We start from the raw sequence: 21,363 nt of genomic DNA, 5'->3' as shown, positions 1-21,363 counted from the left end.
ATGTAATAAAATGTATTTATGTGTGATTTATGTGTTAATTATGTGCAATGTCTTAGCTACTAGGGATTCTTTCATAGGGCTTTAGACGCATCTAATGGCAACACAATGATATTACAGTTTATATTAACAGTCAATTTACAAATAATGCATTCAGATTTGTGGAACTCACAATGTGCTGAATCTCCACAAATTAGTTTTGTTACTATGACAACCAATTTGAAGGTGACAAGAAACTGGTGTCTAAAAAGAATGTGTATATATGTTGTTTTCAGACACCAGTTTCTTGTCACATTCAAATTGGTTACAAAGGGGAATAGTGATTTCGCCTAGGGCATCAATTTGGCTAGAAACGGCCCTGGCAGTGCATCAGAGGTAAAAAACGATATAAATACTATTCAGTTTCAGACCAATCGTTTTGTGTCTTTACACATCAGTGTAACTTCACAAGCTGCAGGGTTTAATTAAAAAAAAATTGTGTATGTTTTTAAAAATGTTAAATGTATTGTATGTTTTAGCCTTGATTGCCATTCACATCCAATATAAGACTGATAGACTGCAATGGTTTGTTTTAACAGTCTCCGTTTGTGTTCTACTGAAGAAACAAAGTCAACTACATCTTGGATGCCCTGGGAGTAAGCAGATAAACATCTCTTTTTTTCATTTTTTGGCCGTACTATCCCTTTAAGTCATATTCGATGGTACTGAACATCACATATGCATGACATTTTTGATTTATTATTTCCTAATATTATTTTTACTGGTTATTCACACTTCTTTTACAAAAAATCTTCACAATTAATTCATACAGGCAAGAAGTTGGTAAAAGACTATAATTACTAGTGTAGCAATGAGGTTATTAGTGTCTCTGAGACCACAAAGCATGTACAAACAAATGCTGAACTTTATGAGATTCCATAGCTTTTTGGCATGTGTCTTTCGTTTTAAAATTAAATACCTCTTCACAAGACACAACAAACACGTTTTGAAGCATCTGCATGCCAATAGCATGAACTCATTTATCATAATTAAATGCCATTTGTTGTCCACATCCTCCACTAAAACCTTGCCTGTGCAAAAATCATCCAAAGTTGAGAACACAAACATTAAAAGGAGATCTTCTCCCAGAGAGGGAAACAAGATGATGTGCCAGTTCATGCAAGAGATAAAATGGAATGAAAAACGACAAAAGGTCTTGAAACACTTTTAAAATTTTAACTTCTTTAAACTTAGCACATAGCGCTAGAAACTGAATAAGCAGCAAAAATTGGTTCCTCTACGGGGTTCCAGAGGTATGACCCCCATAAGAACATTTTGTTCATTTAAATTTAGATGCATAAATCTGGTGCATTTTGAGAGCAGAATCAAGTGACTAGATCAATGAAGAAACATGTCCTCTTGTAAACAATTTTGTGCTCTAGTAATTTTATTTATTGGTTGCATAGATGTGAATGTGATGATGTTGGTAGGGCAAAATGTTCAGTGACAGCTTCTCCGCCGGGCCACGCCCCACGGACCTCTCACTCCTCCCGCAGCGCCTGTCCCGTGCAGCTGCCGATTGGTTCTGCTGGGCCGTCTCACGGCGGTCCCAGCGTGTCTTTCGGTGTGCCGCCCGAAGATCAGATGTCGATCGCTGCATCGGGGGATGGGTTATCGACCTCTGAGGATGAGGATTCGGCGGGGCTGCCCCCCTCGGGTGTTGTCGCTGCTGCCGAATCTGACTTGGAGTTGTCGGCCATGCTTGCCCGGGCAGCCGTGAGTATCGATCTGCGAGTCTTGAATCGGGCCCTGCACAAGCTCCCGTTCAGGATGTTGACGCAGAAACGCATTATCAAATGCGTCCAGCCCCAGGATCTCGACGACTGGCTCATTTTGGCCCGGTCCTGTGCGATCACAGGGACTTCGTGCTCCGGCACCTCAGTCAGTTGGGGCTTCAGGTCAACCGGGAGAAGAGCAAGCTCTCCCCTGTGCAGAGAATCTCTTATCTCGGTATGGAGTTAGACTCGGTGAGTATGACGGCACGTCTCACCAGCGAGCGTGCCCAGTCAGTGCTGAACTGCCTGAGTTCCTTCAGAGGCAGGACAGTGGTACCACTGAAACACTTTCAGAGGCTCCTGGGGCATATGGCATCCGCAGCCGCAGTCACGCCGCTCGGGTTGCTTCATATGAGGCCACTTCAGCACTGGTTGCACTCCCGAGTCTCGAGATGGGCATGGCGCCGCGGTACACATCGTGTCACCATCACACCGATGTGTCACCGCCTATTCAGCCCCTGGTCGGACCTTGCTTTTCTATGGGCTGGCGTGCCCTTAGAACAAGTGTCCCGGCATGTTGTTGTCACAACAGATGCCTCCAACTCGGGCTGGGGCGCGACATGCAACGGGCAGGCAGCTTCGGGGTCCTGGACAGGACCTCGACTGCTTTGGCACATCAACTGTCTGGAGTTGCTGGCAGTGCATCTAGCTTTACGACGGTTTCGTCCCCTGTTGCTGGACAAGCACGTGTTGGACAACAAGCACGGACAACACTGCGGCTGTTTCGTATCAACCGACAGGGCGGTCTACGATCACGTCGCATGTCTCAACTCGCCCGCCATCTCCTCCTCTGGAGTCAGACGTGGCTCATGTCGCTGCGTGCTATCCACATCCCGGGGTAGCTCAATCATGCAGCCGACGCGCTCTCACGACAGCTCACTTTCCCCGGGGAATGGCGACTCCATCCCCAGACGGTCCAGCTGATCTGGAGTCGATTCGGGGAAGCCCAGGTAGACCTGTTTGCTTCCCACGAGTCCTCCCACTGCCAGCTGTACTATTCCCTGTCCCAGGCCCCCCTGGACACAGATGCACTGGCACACAGCTGGCCTCGGGCTTTACGCAAGTATGCGTTTCCCCCAGTGAGCCTGCTCGCACAGACACTGTGCAAGGTCAGGGAGGACGAGGAACAGGTCCTGTTGGTTGCGCCTTATTGGCCCACCCGGACCTGGTTTTCGGAACTCATGCTCCTCGTGACAGCCCCTCCCTGGCGCATCCCCCTGAGGAGAGACCTTCTCTCTCAGGGGCTTGGCACCATTTGGCACCCGCGTCCAGATCTCTGGAACCTCCACGTGTGGCTTCTTGATGGGACGCGGCAGACCTAAGTGATCTGCCCCCAGCGGTGGTAGACACTATCACTCAGGCTAGAGCCCCTTCTACGAGGCAGGCCTATGCTCTGAAGTGGAGTCTGTTCACGAATTGGTGTTCTTCTCACCGAGAAGACCCCCGGAGATGCCCGGTCAGAGTCGTGCTTTCTTTCCTGCAAGAAAGGTTGGAGCGTGGGCTGTCACCCTCCACCCTGAAAGTGTATGTGGCTGCCATTGCAGCCCATCACGATGCAGTGGACGGCCGGTCCCTGGGGAGGCATGACCTGATCGTTAGGTTCCTGAGGGGTGCCAGAAGGTTACATCCTCCTAGGACACCCCTGATTCCCTCCTGGGACCTCTCTATTGTCCTGGCCGGACTTCAGAGGGGTCCCTTTGAGCCGCTGGATTCAGTCGAGTTTAAGTTCCTGTCTCTCAAGACAGCGCTCCTGATCGCGCTCACTTCCATCAAGAGGGTCGGGGACCTCCAAGCAATTTCGGTAAGTGAAGAGTGCCTTGTGTTCGGGCCCGGCCTACTCTCACGTTTCCTGAGACCCCGGCCTGGATACGTGCCCAAGGTTCCCACCACTCCCTTCCGAGACCAGGTGGTGAACCTGCAAGCGCTGCCCCTGGAGGAGGCAGATCCAGCCTTGGCATCGCTGTGTCCCGTAAGAGCGCTTCGCATATACGTGGACCGCACCCAGAGCTTTAGAAGCTCTGAGCAGCTCCTGGTCTGCTTTGGAGGTCAGCAGAAGGGGAAGGCTGTCTCTAAGCAGAGGTTGGCCCACTGGATAGTGGATGCCATCGCCTTGGCTTACCATTCCCAAGGCGAGCCGTGCCCCCTGGGGGTGAGGGCCCACTCCACACAGAGTGTGGCCTCCTCCTATGCACTGGCGCACGGCGCCTCTCTGGCAGACATCTGTCGAGCTGCGGGCTGGGCGACACCTAACACCTTTGCGAGGTTTTACAACCTCCGTGTGGAGCCAGTTTCTTCCCATGTGTTGGGTAACAGGTAATTGGCGGGAAGGGCTGGCTGGGTGTCACGCTTGCTGCGCCATTCCCCCTAACACGGGGATGTGAGCGCCTTTCTTCTCCCAGTAGAGTTCCCCGGTTGGCGTACCCTGGTCGAGCATCCTCCAGCACCCTCGGCAGTCAGACTTGGCGGAGCAGTCTGTCGCCAGGCCCAGTACTGGTGTTAGCATGCCCGGAGTTCCGGTCAGCCCCTGTACTGGGCTAGGTGTTCATATGGCTTGGTTCCCTACGGGTAATCCCATATGGGTATTCTTCCACGGTAAGGTTTCCCTCTTGGCAAACCCGTGTCTTCCCTTGACAGACCCGTTCTGTCAGTCTCTTCTGGCAGCCGTTCCATCCCTACTCCAAGGTAGGACCTGCCTCAGAGACCCCTTCCATATGTAGTACTGCCCCCTGGGTCAGTCCATATCGGTATATCCACATGTCACCTCCCTACGGGTAGGATGTGGTCTCCGTAGCGACCTTTTCCTAGGCTCGCTTCCCCATTGTCTTGCCAAAGCTGAAAGAACAAATAGGGAAGATTTGAAGCAATCTTTCTCTGAAGGTTGAAATCCCTTCCATTAACTTATGTGGGCGGAACAGCAGCGTGGCCTTCACCAGCAGCGATGTACTCACCCTTTGGCCCCTTCGGTACCAAGGTCAGTGAATTTGCGCTGGGGCTTTGGGAAGGTTACGACCTTAAGCGTAGCTTTTGTGGCACGCCAGGGCTTGTCGACAATTGCAGCGCCACAGGGTTGTGACGATGTTCAGGTTGTGGCGTTTTCCATAGGACCCCATATGTCGTTCGACATAACTCGTAGTGACCGACAGATAGGGAACGTCTCGGTTACGTACGTAACCCTCGTTCCCTGATGGAGGATTATGTCCCCATGCAACAACCTTGAACCGTTCGCTGTTGCCGGGACACGTTCTCGGCTCCTCAGCGTAAAACCTAATGAGTGGATGCACCTGTCGCCCTATTTATACCCGTGGCTCGGGGAGTGGCTCAGGTGTGTTAATCCACTAGCCAATTTTCATTGGCGTTTTCTCTTAAATTCAGAGATGATTGGCCTCCCAAGTGAGACCCCATATGTCGTTCGACATAACGTCGTCTGCTCAATAAAACCAAGCTAAAGGGCCTTTAACCTGATTGTAATCATAGTCTAACTCAACATAGAGCCAATGGTCATGTTTTGGACAACAGCTGGCCAAATGTTTAATTGAACTGCATTACAGTGGTTACCTTTTTCTTGTCTTTCGAACCAAATCTGGACAAAGAAGTGCTGTTAGACTGTTAGACTTGATGTGCTAAAAAGTCCCATGGTCACATTCCTGTCAACTACAGCCCACTGCAATGAGTGATCCTGTTACCCTCTCCAAAAAAGCACATTGTTATCTCACAATTGTTGGACTTTGAACAAAACCAAGTTTTGGACTAGGTTAAAAAGCCATAGCAGGAGATTTTAGTGACGGATGAATTCACCATGACCTATTGAGTTATAAGCCACTGTACTCAGCATGACTGTTTAAGGATTTATCACTCTCAGTTTCTCTAGAGGGTCTTTTAGTGTGACCTGTATTAACAGTTTGTACTGAGTTTACTTCTGCAGTATGAGAATCATTATGAACATAAGTTAGTAATCATCATTCATCAAGTTATGTGAGACAAGTGTTCATCTGTATTAGCAACATAAAAATAGGGAACCTCCAGTTTTATAGAGAGTAACGTGACGGAGGGGAATTAAAAGGGATTAAATAAACCAGGCAACTTGTTTGATCTTTACAGTCAACTCACCTCATGCTGGTGTTTCCTACATGTAGTGATGTCATTTTCTGGAACATTATAATTTAAAATTGACTGGCTTTTTCATCGTTTTTTACCCTCTGCCAAAATAACCAAAGCACTTTTTTTTATTTTTCATGAATAAAGTATTTACACAGCAAAAATGACTTTCTTACTCAGTATTTCTGACTCGCTTTTCAGTACAAATATCAAACATTCTTAAATCAAGATACATTTACTTGTAAAATAAAACATATCTAAACTGAGTGATTTTATGCTTAAAACAAGAACAAATATCTATCTGTGCACTCTTAACACTGCTTGGTTAAAAACAACCCAATTTGGGTTATTTTGGCAACTCAGCGCTGGGTTCGTCCCTTTTTGACCCAGCGCTGAGTTGCCAAAATAACCCAAATTGGGTTGTTTTTAACCAAGCAGTTGGTCGGGTTATATGTTTGACCTAGCATGCTGGGTTGCTCTTTTACAGTTTAAAATTACTACACTGCTAGGTTAAAATTAACCCAAATTGAGCTAGACATTAAACCTACAAATCTTGTTCATTTTAAAATCACTTTTACACAAACAGAATGACAAACGGTAAATATTTATTTAAAGAAAATTGTCAAAAGTAACATGCATGTGAGGATCACGTGACCCATCGACAGCGATGCCAGCATAGGTTTTGGCTCTGCTCGCATAATCTTATTTTTTTCAATAATCCTTTAAAACATTTGAAATACATCGACATCTATCTCATCATGAATCCTTCCCCAAGCAAAGAAACAAGGAAAAGGGAAAATGAACAATCTCCTATAAAGAAAAAATTTAAGGATTCTGCCATCTCCAAGGAAGAACTCGATGCAGCTATTGCTAATGGCATAAAGCTAGCCCTCCAAGAACAACAACGTGGTCTAGATTTGGCCGTAACCTCCGCTGTCAGGGAAGCTGTGGACTCCATTCTGGTCCCAGCACTACGTGACTTGCGAATGGAAGTCCAAAGAACTAATGACACCGTGAAGGAGATCAGGAGTGAACTTGAGAAGGTAGCCAAATCTAACAAACGGACTCAAGACCGTGTGGAATCTGTTCAGACGGCTGCACGAGAGGACAGGCGATCGGTTATCGAACTAAAGACACAGCTAGACCAGCTCAATACAAAGCTGACAGACCTGGAAGACAGGGGACGAAGAAATAATGTAAGGCTGGTTGGCTTACCAGAAACAGTGGAGGGTTCGGATGCAATCGGCTACTTGAAAGATAATCTTCCCAAGTGGATACCCTCATTGGTTGGCAGAAACATTGACATTGAACGGGCACATTGTGTGTATGATGGAGGAGAGGCTAACTCCAACAAGCCGCGCACCCTCATCTTCAGATTACTGTGTTGGCAAGACAGATCGGCTATCCTTAATGGGGCACGTCAAGTTTATCCAGTAAAGTACGCTGCTAATGGCTCGCGCGCATCATCCACTCACCTGCTCACGCCCCTCGCTCATTCTTCGGCGCCGACAGCCGGTGGTCAGAACACCGGCACTATCCTGTTCTTCCCCGATTATAGTCCAGCGACAACAGCAAAGAGAAAGAGCTTCAGTTCTACCATGAAGAAGGCTAAGGGCATGGGCCTGGAGCCATTCCTCATTTATCCTGCGCGGATAAAGCTGCAGTATAAAGGCGAAAGGAAGATGTTCGACTCCCCTCAGGCCGCCGAAGATTTTATCAACTCTCTTCCGCGGAGGTCCTCCCTTACACACGTACAGCGAGACGGTGGTTCTACTGATGCAGCGTCACACCCGACCAAAGAAATCAACAACGGTGATTCTCCTCATGCCAGAGAAGGCAATTTAGTGGACATGGCGGAATAATCTTGGATAACAAACTATGTAGCAATGATCAAACTCCGGGTCTTCGCTACAAGGTACGAACTAAGAACAAGTAATGTTACGCAGAATTGGCCTTCTTTACCCAGTTCGAGAGTTGACGAATGTATTCATTCTAGATGTTAGGATTGTGTGGGTTTATCTGATTCTATTGCCATGCGTTGGGGTGGATTGGTCACGTATCAGGCAATGTTTTCTGTGTTTGCTTTTGTATATAGTTTTTCCCACCCCCTCCCCTTTACAGACATATTCCTACTCTTTGATAGAACAACAGCTTTGGGACATCCGTACGGTAATTGGCAGGATACGCTTCTGTTATATCTTATACTAGCACGTTCATATTTTAAGACAAATCTTAGTGGTATATGTCGATGCAGTCACTGAATATATTATCACTCAATGTGAATGGCCTGAACTCCGCTATCAAGCGCACCCGAGTACTTGAGTATATATATCGTAAAAAGGTAGACATCGCCCTGATACAAGAAACACACCTAAAACAATGCGATGTGGCACGATTTCAAAATAAACATTACAGATTAATTGCATCATCGTGCGCCCTAAATAAGACCAAAGGAGTATGCATACTTCTTAACCGAAAAATATCATGCAATATAAATATTACTGGAAATGGTGAGAATGGAAGACTTGCTTTTGCCCGTGTTTGTATATTTAATCATAAATTAGCTTTCACATCCATATACTGCCCAAATGAGCCTGACAAAGACTTTTTTTCTTACATTGGAAACGTATTGTTAGAACAAAATGACTTTTCCTTAGTGGTGGGAGGTGACTTCAATGCAGTCCTTAATCCGTCTCTTGATAAATCTAATTCAGATGCAATAGGCAATCCTTCATCTATCTTATTGAAATCGCTTCTCAAAGATTTTAATCTTGTGGATATATGGCGTATACAGAATTCTACTGCTAGAGATTACACATTTTTCTCCAATAGGCATAAAACATTTTCCCGGATAGATTATATCTTTCTTAGCCCAACCCTTATTGAAGGACATACATCCATTAATATTCTACCAATTCTATTATCTGATCACTCTGCACTTTTATGCAACATCGATCTGCCCAACATTAAGACAAAGGCCCCCAGGTGGCGCCTAAATACATCTTTACTAACTAATTCTGGATTCCTTAGTTCATTAAAAGTACAACTAAAGGATTTTTTAGATACTAACACAAAGGAATGCTCTAATCCCCAAGTTCTATGGGAGGCCACAAAGTGTTTTATTCGTGGTTTCTGTATTTCATTCTCCTCAACTTTAGCTAAAACAAAAGCGTTCCAGATCACAACTCTTGAAAACAAAATAGAATCATTAGAGAATCTACAAAAACATAGCTTTTCAGATGACCAGTCTAAACTACTGGCCTCTCTCAAAGATGAATACAATACACTGGCCATATCAAAGGCGGAATTTATTTGGCATAGAACCAGACAAAGGTACTATTTTGAAGCAGAGAGGCCTAGTCACCTACTGGCTCTTATGCTTAAGGAATGTGAAACAAAAGCTCACATTCCAGCAATTAATACACCTGAGGGCAAAATTACCACTAACCTCCAGGCCATTAATAATACATTCTTAACATTTTATGAAAATTTATATAAATCCGAAATCTCTGATGATGATGCTACCAGTAAACATTTTCTTGACAGGCTAGAGCTTCCCTGCCTCAAGCAAACTGAGCAAGATGATCTGGAAGCTGCATTAGAGCTGAATGAATTACATAGAGCTGCAAAATATCTTAATAAAGGCAAATCACCCGGCTTGGATGGCCTCCCTCCAGAACTTTATTTAGAATTATGGGACATGGTGGGCACACTCTTGCTGGATTCATTTAATTTTGCAATTAAAAATTGGACATTCCATAGAGATCAAAAAACAGCACTCATCACTTTACTCTTGAAAAAGGGAAAAGATCCCCTCGAGTGCTCTAGTTTTAGACCAATATCTTTACTTACAAGCGATCTTAAGATATATGCCAAAGTACTCGCTCTACGCCTGGAAAAAGTTATTCAGTCTCTAGTCAATGAGGATCAAACAGGATTTATCAAGGGGCGCTATGCATCTGATAACATGAGAAGGCTGCTACACATTATAGAGGCTGCGGAGACACACCCAAATCCTTGTGCCGTCTTTTCACTCGACGCAGAGAAAGCCTTCGATAGGATAGAGTGGAAGTATATGTGGGCAGTCTTGCAGCGTTTTGGTTTCAAGCATAATTTTATAGCAATGATCAAGGCGCTATACCACTCACCTTTAGCATGTATTCTAACAGGTGACATAATCTCCTCTCCTTTTACATTGCAGCGTGGTACAAGACAAGGGTGTCCACTCTCACCACTTTTGTTTTGTCTGTCTCTGGAACCTCTAGCGCAAGCCATTAGGCAATCTACAGCTTCTCCTATGGAAATTGGTCATCATAATCATATTATATCTCTGTATGCAGATGATATAATTTTGTTCTTAGACAACTTTGACACCTACATTCACCCAATTATTAAGGAATTCGATAATTTTAGCAGCCTGTCAGGCTACAAAATTAATTGGATGAAATCTGCACTTATGCCTTTAAATAATGTACACACTAACGTTCCGGTTCCCATCTATATTCAGTTCAAAAGCTCTTTTACTTATTTGGGCATTACGATATATAAAAACATACATAAAATTACTAGAGACAACTTCAACACTATGCTAAGTAAAATAAAATCAGACATTCATAGATGGAGAAATCTAAAAACATCTCTTCAAGGTAGAATTAATACAGTCAAAATGAACATATTGCCCCGTTTCAATTTCCTTTTCTTTATGTTACCACTCTGCCCCCCTTCAAATTACTTCAAAGACATTCGTTCCATGATTTCCAGTTTTATTTGGGATGGTAGACGGCCCAGGGTTCGTCTGAATACACTGCAACGACCCAAATTGCTGGGTGGTCTAGCAGTACCAAATATTGAGCTTTATTACTGGTCATTTCAGATCAGAGCACTCAGCACATGGTTGGACCCACAGTCTACCACTGCATGGCGATTGATTGAATCTGCTAAGATTTTTCCGCACAAGCTGCAAGAAATACTATTCTCGAGTGTAGCAAACAAAACAATAAAAAACAAATTTGGGCCCATCATTGCTAACTCTATTCAAGTGTGGAAGAAAGCAGAACGGTGGATGGGCGGTTCACCTAAAGTCTGTCAGAAGACGCCACTATGGCACAACTGGAATTTATTATGTGGCAACAAACCATTTAACCAACCATCTTGGTCATCCCTTGGGGTGAATACATTAGGTGATATATATGATACTCAAGGTCTTTGCTCCATTCAGGATTTAAGAACACGCTTTTCCCTTCCTGTGTCCTGCTATTTTGTTTATTTTCAACTAAGATCAGCCTTAAAAACGTATGGAGTTCCATGGGATTCTCCTCTCCCTGAACATCCCATGTTGCAATGGATTGCACCATTACTGGGTAGACCTTCTGTCTCTCTAATATATAGTATGTTGATTCAGCATAGCGCTAAGGTTTTACCAATTGAATCAATATGGAACAGGGAGTTGGAGAGTTTAAATATAAACTTAGATTGGGAGAGAATATGGTGTAATCTAAGCATGACTTCTAAGAACCTAGCTCACCAGCTAATTCACTTTAAAATCATACATAGAGCCTACATTACACCTTATAAGAGATTCCAGATGAAATTACAACCTACTCACAACTGTCATATATGTAACACTGCTTCACCTGGAACATTTTTGCACATGTTTTGGGAGTGTCCAGTTATCTCCAAGTTCTGGTTGCATGTTAATTCAGTTTCAGCAGATATACCTGACATTTTTTATGTTCCCAATCCTGGATTTTGTCTCCTTCATGATAATTCAGATATAGATCTAAAGCAAATTCAGCTCAAAATGGTATATGCCGGGTTTACCTCTGCAAAGAAAACAATTTTGAAAAACTGGTTCTTTCCGGATATGTGTATGAAATCGTTCTGGATCCATAGTCTTGTCAACATTGTCAACCTTGAACATACATCTGCACGACTTAATAAGGCGCGACCAGCAACTGTACAAGCTTGGAACTCCTTTTCATCTAAGATAATCTCTTGGACCAGAGTCAACAGCTAGGCAATCATAGTTGTGATACACCTGCCGAACATGTCTCTGTGATTTTATGCACTGTTTTACCATTGTGATGGTTTTATTTATTTATTTATTTTCCATATAGTTGCATATGATTTTGGATATGTCTGTAACCCCCCCCCCCCCCCCCCTTTGGAAAGCAATAAAAATGTTGATCACAAAAAAAAAGTAACATGCATGTAAAAAGGAATGCATAAAAGTATGGCATTAACAGTTAAATATTTGTTGGATATTACTTAAAGGGATAGTTCACCCAAAAATGAAAATGCTGTCATCATTTACTCACCCTCATGTTGTTCCTAACCTGTATGAGTTGCTTTCTTATGTTGAACATAAAGGAAGATATTTTGAAGATTGTTGGTAATCAAAATACTATGGAAGTCAATGGCAACCACCAACTGTGCCCCCCACCTCACCAGTTGCACCCCGCTAAGGACGGCCATGAGCACATTATTAGGAAAGGCGATTTGCAAAGATTCATTAAAAAACCTTTGGGAGTAAATGAAGACTGCTATGTTCATTATTACATCCAACAACAGAAATTCTTAATCATTTAGGAGACATTCTTGTGTACATCTGCTCCAGTGGTGAAACAATGGACTGATGACAGCTCACTCAGGGCGGGTCTAAGGTAAGAGCCAGTCCAGTCTGTGCTGAAACACTACTGTCAATCAAACTATCGTGGGAGGGGCCTCTTTTTGTGACGACACACAGACAGGCATCTGAGATCATCTCGATTTGAGAAAAGGGTAAAGAATTTAGTAGATGAAAAAAAAAACACTGGGTGGATTTTTATCATTATAGGGTGGTTGTGTACACACACTGCTAACACATATGACGACCCCTTTAAGTAATTTTGCTTCTGGAAACTTATCAAAATACTACGTAAGAAAACAATTCTTCCAACCTTAAAGTTCCCATAGAATGCAAAAATCACTTTTATAAGGTGTTTGAACAGTTGTATGGCAGCAGTGGGTGAAAACAACCAGCCTATAATAGTAAAAATCCACTCACTCATTGTTTTATAATTCCAAAAAAATCATAAACAGTCTCTCCACACTAGCAGTTCCAGAATATTATGACACAGTCGGTGAAAGTCCCACCAATCTGTGACACTCTCTGCCCTATTAACATATCAACAGCCCTGAGTGAGAAGCTGCGGTCCGCCATTACTGCTATATTGCTCTAGCTGCTGGAGCCATTAAAAGTTTTGTGTGCACCAACGAACATAAGAGTCTCCATAGACCGCTGAGGACATGGTGGTAACATTTTGAAGTGAAGTGAAGTGACATTCAGCCAAGTATGGTGACCCATACTCAGAATTTGTGCTCTGCATTTAACCCATCCGAAATGCACACACACAGAGCAGTGAACACACACACACACACACTGTGAGCACACACCCGGAGCAGTGGGCAGCCATTTATGCTGCGGCGCCCGGGGAGCAGTTGGGGGTTCGATGCCTTGCTCAAGGGCACCTAAGTCGTGGTATTGAAGGTGGAGAGAGAACTGTACATGCACTCCCCCCACCCACAATTCCTGCCGGCCCGGGACTCGAACTCACAACCTTTCGATTGGGAGTCCGACTGTCTAACCATTAGGCCACGACTTCCCCCGTAGTCATTTTATTTTCGAAGGAAATGTCTCTGATAAAAAAAACCCTGAAAGGTTGTATACTTTGTGCTAATATTTTACACCGGGCTCAACTGCCTTACAAATGAGGTTCAGTTCAGCACTGCAGTTGTGCAAATATTGCTTCTGAGAGTGGGATCGATACCAATGCTTTGTGCGCAAACATTCCAGACAAAGTAAGCATCACGCATCATATTTTGTTTTCCAAAAGAGCTTCTTGGCTCTCTGTAAGGCTAATGTTGCTAAAGCTACCACTGAACCAATTTCACAAAGCTATAAAAAATTATCTGTGGGTATTTTAAGATAACACTTCACATACACACTCTGGGGACAGCAGAAAACTATTTAAAATATTGTATCAATGCATTCTATGGCACCTTTAACCTATTCTTACTATGTACTACAGTATTAGTATAGTATAGTATTATCTTACTATCGATTCAAACTCTTTGCCCTAAATAGTGTCCCAGATTAGAGTGAGTGTGTGCCAAATGATAATATGTTGAAATTAGTATCCCAAAGACAGATGGTGCACAGTTTCCTGTAAATGTTTAAAGTGCAGTTTTGCCCACAAGGCCTTGCACTTTGGAAAGAGATTCATATTTTGGTTCTGAACTACAAACACAAATAAAAAAAGAACTACAAAAATGGTGGATGTGTGAGAACGTTCTTCTGTATAAACTGTTATACGGTTATAAACTGCACCTGTTATAAAATACAATAAACATTAGAGTCCTTCCATACAGCATGCAGTGCACATACTGATGTGTTTTGGCTTCTGCCTTTTCCTCACAGAAACTGACTTCTGTGACAAATGTCTGCTCATACTGTATGTCTGCACGCTCCAAAACAGCCTGTGTCATGCCAAATGGCATCTTGGTATTCTTTTCAAGACAAAAATGACAGGCTTATAAACAACTGACATGAGCCAACAAAAAAGGCTGCTATCTTCCTACAAACTGTATAGGATGACTGATTCTGATCCTGCAGTGATCCATTACAGAGGTGGAGAGCCTTAACTGACACTTTGGAAAGTTGCCATTGAATTAAAGTTGTTTTGCACTAAACAGGAAGGGAGTGATTGTCATTAAGTTATTTGTTACATGTTATGAATATACATAACTGCGTATGTTTCATGTGTGCTGTCATATATAGGATAAAATTATCTTGCTAATTAGCTCTCCATTGGCTGCTGTGGTTATTTTGTCTCTTATGCTCCTGCCCTGACAACTGCTGTTATTTCTTCCAGAGAGACAAATGTCTGTTGAGACTCAGCTACATGTGGTTAAGTGTGATTTATTTGCAATTTACAGAGAGCCCTTAAGGTAAAAGTAGGTTGTGAGGTAGTGCAGAATCAGTGGGACTTTCCTTCGAGGCAGGGGTAATAGTATGGAAAACCACTGTTCCCACTGTGAGGGCTGAGAGGAAAGCTCTGTGTGAGCTGATGTCATCCACCAGGCATCCAAACAACAAACTGCATCCCGTACTATTGGGCTCTGGCCCAGCATCTCACTGAGCTCATACCGTGTTGTTTTTATGGGAGAGAATGGCAGAAAATAGCTCAACTAGGTCAGACCACAGGACTTGTTTTTGTCATGGAGTTTCAGCAAAGGTCAAGACATCTGATACACTCACTTTTTTTTAGAGCATTGTGCCGAACAAAGAAAACATTGCAGACAATTAGCAGATGTGTTACACCATAAAATAATAAAGCAACTCTATTCAGAACATGTGCACCAGAAAAACTAATGAGGTGGTGGGAAATAGCAAAAAAAAAAAAAGCCAACTTGTCTCGATCGCTGACTCAACCACTGTAAAAACATATAATAACACTTTGGTTGAAACATAACCATAACATAACACACATGGCATATGGTTTATGACTGAATTCAGTGGATGAAAAGTAATTACGTTTGAAGGATGGTTTGAAGGAAAGTTTTTAGTCAGTTCTATGATAATTGACATCACCGCCTCATTGTTTTCCCATGTGACCCATGTTTCAGCACTGTCCGTCGGGTCTGTGCACCACATGATTAAATAGTCCTATCTTTTCAAGGCCAGTTTCAGAGCAAAGTTTCTTTCCTTTTACTCTGTGCATATTACTGCTAAGCATGTTTCTTTGAACAGCTAAATAAACACATCTGAATGTGGATTTATATGTATTTGTGGAGCAGAGATGACTGCAGTGTTTTATTATTTTGGATAACATTTCCCAACTCAATTCTGTGGGTCAGTAGTCGTTGCCTAGAACCAAAAGGTTTACGTGCTATCAGACATCTGGCTGAACCTCTTTTACACAAGGTGCACTTTTAACTTGTGGCTGTTTTGTGTAACTTTACATCAAGTCCCTATTGTCAACTCATGCATTGAGAATCTTTATTATTCTTTATTGCTTATTTACCCTTTCAGTATAATGACTTTCAGTCAAGGAGTAAATAATATAACAAATTATATAAGAGGGGAGCAGAATTACGAAGGTGTATTTATGCAGTATTTATGTTTCTTAAAATGTTTGTGCTCTTTCACACGGTGCAAAGAATGTGTGTGCTTCTGTGTCATTTAAAAATTCTGTTATAAAAATTAAAACGTGCATATTTGACCACATATTTTGATGGAATGAAAAAGAAAACAATGTGAAAATGTATAATCTGACTTCTGTGTACTGCTTAGAAATGCTGCAATAATGCCAAAGTCTAATCTGCTCACGTTCATCCTGTCTGAGTTCCGTGTATAGTTCACAGAAAGACCATTTATCAGTGAAGCCCCTCAATGTTGCGAAAGTTGTCAGTTTTCCTGGTGTCTCTCTTAGGTGAAAATCTGGCAACATTCCTGAAAAGGATCAGTTGATTCTATTTAGGAGGTTTATTGTGACTTATTTGTTCTCATTTATGATACATACAAGGTGGGAAAAGAAGGGGGGACGGGGAGAAAAAATAACGAAATAATTTGTAAAAATTTAGTCAATGGTAAATAAATTAAAACAAACATTAAAAGTAGGTGTTGCGGGAAAACAAAATTATATGTATATTTCATCTGAATGGTTAGGCAAAACTGGAATATTATGTGTCTGGGATGGAAAAGTGTGAATCAGCCCAAATGCACATAATATGGGGGCTTCCAGATTTGAGAGAATTTAGATAATGATGAATTGGGTAAAGCAAAGTAAATCTTATTGCACAATGGTGTCAACAGTAAGCGCTTTAAAAATGCATTGTGAAGACTAAAATTGATATATACATTTTAAAGATTTAGATCAATTTAGATTTAAATAGTAATGTTGCAAAGCACAGTTTAAGAAAATTTGACAGTGACATTTTGATAGCTTTTTAAAAAGCCAATTAAATGCCACTTGTTCCCATAAAGGTGGTTGACTTCTATTCAGGAAATTATAGACTGTCTACATCTTGTTTCTGTTCATACTACAAAGCCTCATAGCAGTAAGTTTGCATAAGGCATGAATTATCTCATTGTATTAAAAAAATAAATAAATAAATCACTGACCTCAATCTCAATCTGTTGAGTTCTAGTACATTATGCCTGAAATGAAAAAAGAAAAAAAAAAATGGCTTGCCTTTATAAAACTTATTAAAAAAATCAACAAATTGTGCTTTGTACTTTTGACTTTCATCTGTAACTGTCTGGACTATGTATGTTAAAAAAAGTTTAACATTAACTAATGTTGAAAAATGAACACTGGGGTCACTGGATAATGCTGCCAAAAGCAGAGGAGGCCTGAGAACTGGGATGTTTAAAAAGGACAGGTCAATATTTGAATTTGTCTTGTTAGTTTTTAAATCAATGCTGTCTGTGGGCTTGGTTTATATTGTAGCAATACATACAAATAAATTGACACTTCATTATTAGAATTATGATTATTTACTGAGAATAATGGTCAGACACTTCCTACTATAATGTTATAACAACTGTTTATTTGTAAGGAAACTCTCTGCCTGCTACATTGTGATGTAATCTGTATTGGTATTTGTATGGGACATTTGTGATCAATTTATTAAAAAAGCATCATAGGTTCTGCTCCATTTGTTAAGAGCATTTCTTGTTGCATTTAGTTTTTCTTTGTTACTTCATATGAATATCCCATATAAAATATTTCCTTGCACAGTCCAGTATATTCTGCTGCGCTCTGGAAGATCGGTTTATTGGTAAATCAATGTCACAAAGACTTTAAAGAAACATTTCCTTCACCACTAAACTTAGTTCATTCATCATGTGTATTTAAATCAAGTCTTTACTTCTCAGAACTTCTATTACAAGACCTCAAAGAGGCCTTTTCAGGACCATGGACAGCACACACATTGATTTCTGAGAGATACCAAGGAAACAAAATGGGCAAAGTAATTTATTTGAGATCTAGAAGATAATTTGTAATGATAAAACCAATTCTTCCATAGATGAAAATATGTTTGACATAATGCATGCCGTATTTTAATAACATCCAAACCTATAGATTATTGTAATGGTTACTGATTTTACACAAACTGCTCAAAATCATGTTCACCACACACACACACACACACACACACACACAAACACACACAAACACACACACACACACACATACACACACACATACTTTTGAATATTTGCTGTGTTGCTGTTTGGATGGCTGTGATGTAGTAATGAAAAATACCGACATACATTCAAACATTTGGGGTAGGTAATTTTTTTTTATGTTTTGAAATATGTTCCTTATGCTCTTATGCTCTGCATTTATTTGATCAAAAATAAAGTAAAAAGTAATATTGTGAAATAATATTAATATTTTATATAATAATTTATATTTGAATATATTTTAAAATAGATGTTATGGCAAAGCTTTCTTAAAAAAAAAACCATATATATATATATATATATATGCTTACAAAAGGCCTTTGCAAGAATATATTTTTCCTCAGCAAAGATGTAATTTTAAACTCTGCTTCCATAAATTACACTTCCATTTAAAAGTTCAAGAATGTATGCCTGGCACAGAAAAGATGATTAATGTTCCATTAGTGTGCTCACTATCGGTGTAGTTTTGGTGTTTTGTTTAGAGAAGAGAATGATTCAGCTGGCTCTACATCAGTTCTGAGCTGCCAAAATGATCATATGTTACTGAAACTTTGGATTTATCAGGTGGTCTATTTACACTTAGTCAGTTTAAGGATTTCTGATCAGTCAGTCATTATGCAAATTAGACCCTCTTCAGTTTCAATATCAATCTCCCCTAGATCCACTGAAGATGCCATCTTTTACGTCCTGCACTCTTCTCTCACGCATATTGACAGCATCAACGTGAACTATGTACGGCTACTATTTATCAACTATAGCTTAGCTTTCAATACTATAGTCCACATCAAGCTTGCTTCAAAACTCTTCACTTTAAGACTGGATTCAAGACTTCCTAACCTGCAGACCTCATGTCGTGAAAGTAGGCAAGTTCACTTCCAACTCCATCACCCTGATAGGAGCCCCACAGGGCTGTGTCCTGAGTCCCCTGCTCTACTCTCTCTACACACATGACTGCGTGTCCTACCACAGCTCCACATCTATTTTCAAATTTGCTGATGATACTGTGGTTCTTGGCCTCATTTCCAACAATAATGAGACAGCATACCTGGATGAAACTTACTGGTAGAGAAACTTACATCATGGTGCCAGGACAATTGTCTCTCTCTGAATGTGAGCAAAACTAAAGAGCTGATTGTTGACTTCAGGAAGAAACAGCAGAGGCCCTATACTCCTCTTATGATCAGCGGGACCCTTGTGGAGAGGGCCTGACTGGACTACCCACATTCAAACACAGATTAATAAAGTGTATTGACTCAGTGTATCTCATTGCGGTATTGGAACAGCTCCAAGTCAAGACTGTAAAGCCCTGCAGAAAGTTGTGCGCTTAGCTGAGTGCTTCTCAAGGTCTTCTCTTCCCTCGCTGCAGGATGTCTACCTCAAACGCTGCAAAACCAGAGCTGTTAAAATCATCAAGGACTCCAACCACCCTAGTAACTGTCTTTTCACTTTGCTGCCATCTGGTAAGCGTTTCCGTAGCTTTATGGCAAAAACTGAGAGACTTAGGAGGAGTTTCCTACCCCAGGCCGTCAGGCTCCTAAACTCAAACCCAGCCTTTTAAACATCTACATGTCTCCACTAAATAATTAATTCATAATCAGTAAGATATTCATAATTCTCAACCTCATATTGACAGTGTCATGACCTGTTTGCACATTCGCCTCTTGTACATTCCTGTGTATCTTAATATTTAAGACTACAGTATACTCTCATGCAGTTTTTATTTCATTCTTTCATACCTACATTTATGTATGTTTTCCTCTGTGTTGTATTCTTTAATAATTGCACTGTCCATGGAGCGGACCTGATTCACATTTCACTGCTGGTTATATATTCTCTATATAATCATGTATGTGATGAAAAAAAATCTTGAATCTTGAATCCTGCAAAAGATTAAGTGGATATACACAAAACTGATGTACTACACTCACACAATAGAGACATATAGAGTTCACTAATGCATAGCTGGAAAATGGAATGCTCTGTTTGTCCCAAATAGCACTTAGTGTTTCACAGTTGTTGACAGTGGCATTCTGTCCAAAACCAAAGGTATCTATACTGCTGTCTCATTGCCTCTTCCGTGGGTAACTTCCCACATAGACTTTTTTGTATGTTACTTCGGGCCTACTTTCAAGGCCAAATCAGAGGTGTAAAATATTTGAGTAAATGTAAATATTTACGGTATTTTAGCATTTTTTGGATACTTTTTAGAAAGCTCTTCAGAGCTATAAGCAACTTTTACTCTCTGCTCACTACATTGCTGAATAAGCATCTGTACTCTTTACTCCACTACATTTTGTAATGAGTGTTTAAATTATACATTACATTTTGTATTGCACCAAATTTTTTCTGCAGCAGTTTATTTCTGCTACAAAAGCAGTGACATCGCCAACTACAGGGTACTGAAAGTACTATATCTATAGGCCACTTTATGTGAATGCTAGTTCCTTATCAAGTAATTATAAATCACAGGTGTTTTTATATCTCCCAACCCACAAATTAAAGACCAAATTTCTGGAAATATTGTCGACTTTATTGCACAGATACTATTTGAACTGAACTGAGCTGGATGACATCACTGAATCAATGATGAACTGACTTTAACTGGAAAAATTTTTCTATTGTCCTCTTGCATTAGTAATTTAGCATTATCAACACTATTTTCCTGTTAAATAATGTAAAGCTGCTTTGACACAATCTCCCAAACTTTGTATGATGATGTAGTTCTGTTTGGGAAAGAAAAGTTTACATATGTAGCCTAAACTACCAGCATTTATACAAACCCGATTCCAAAAAAGTTGGGACACTGTACAAATTGTGAGTAAAAAAGGAATGGAATAATTTACAAATCTCATGAACTTATATTTTATTCACAATAGAATATAGATAACATATCAAATGTTGAAAGTGAGACATTTTGAAATGTCATGCCAAATATTGGCTCATTTTGGATTTCATGAGAGCTACACATTCCAAAAAAGTTGGGACAGGTAGCAATAAGAGGCCAGAAAAGTTAAATGTACATATAAGGAACAGCTGGAGGACCAATTTGCAACTCATTAGGTCAATTGGCAACATGATTTGGTATAAAAAGAGCCTCTCAGTGTAGCAGTGTCTCTCAGAAGTTAAGATGGGCAGAGGATCACCAATTCCCCCAATGATGCGGCGAAAAATAGTGGAGCAATATCAGAAAGCAATTTCTTATAGAAAAAATGCAAAGAGTTTAAA

This window comes from Carassius carassius, chromosome 2 (genome assembly GCF_963082965.1).
Source record: "Carassius carassius chromosome 2, fCarCar2.1, whole genome shotgun sequence".
Lineage (NCBI taxonomy): Eukaryota > Metazoa > Chordata > Actinopteri > Cypriniformes > Cyprinidae > Carassius > Carassius carassius.
This window is presented reverse-complemented; position numbering follows the sequence as displayed.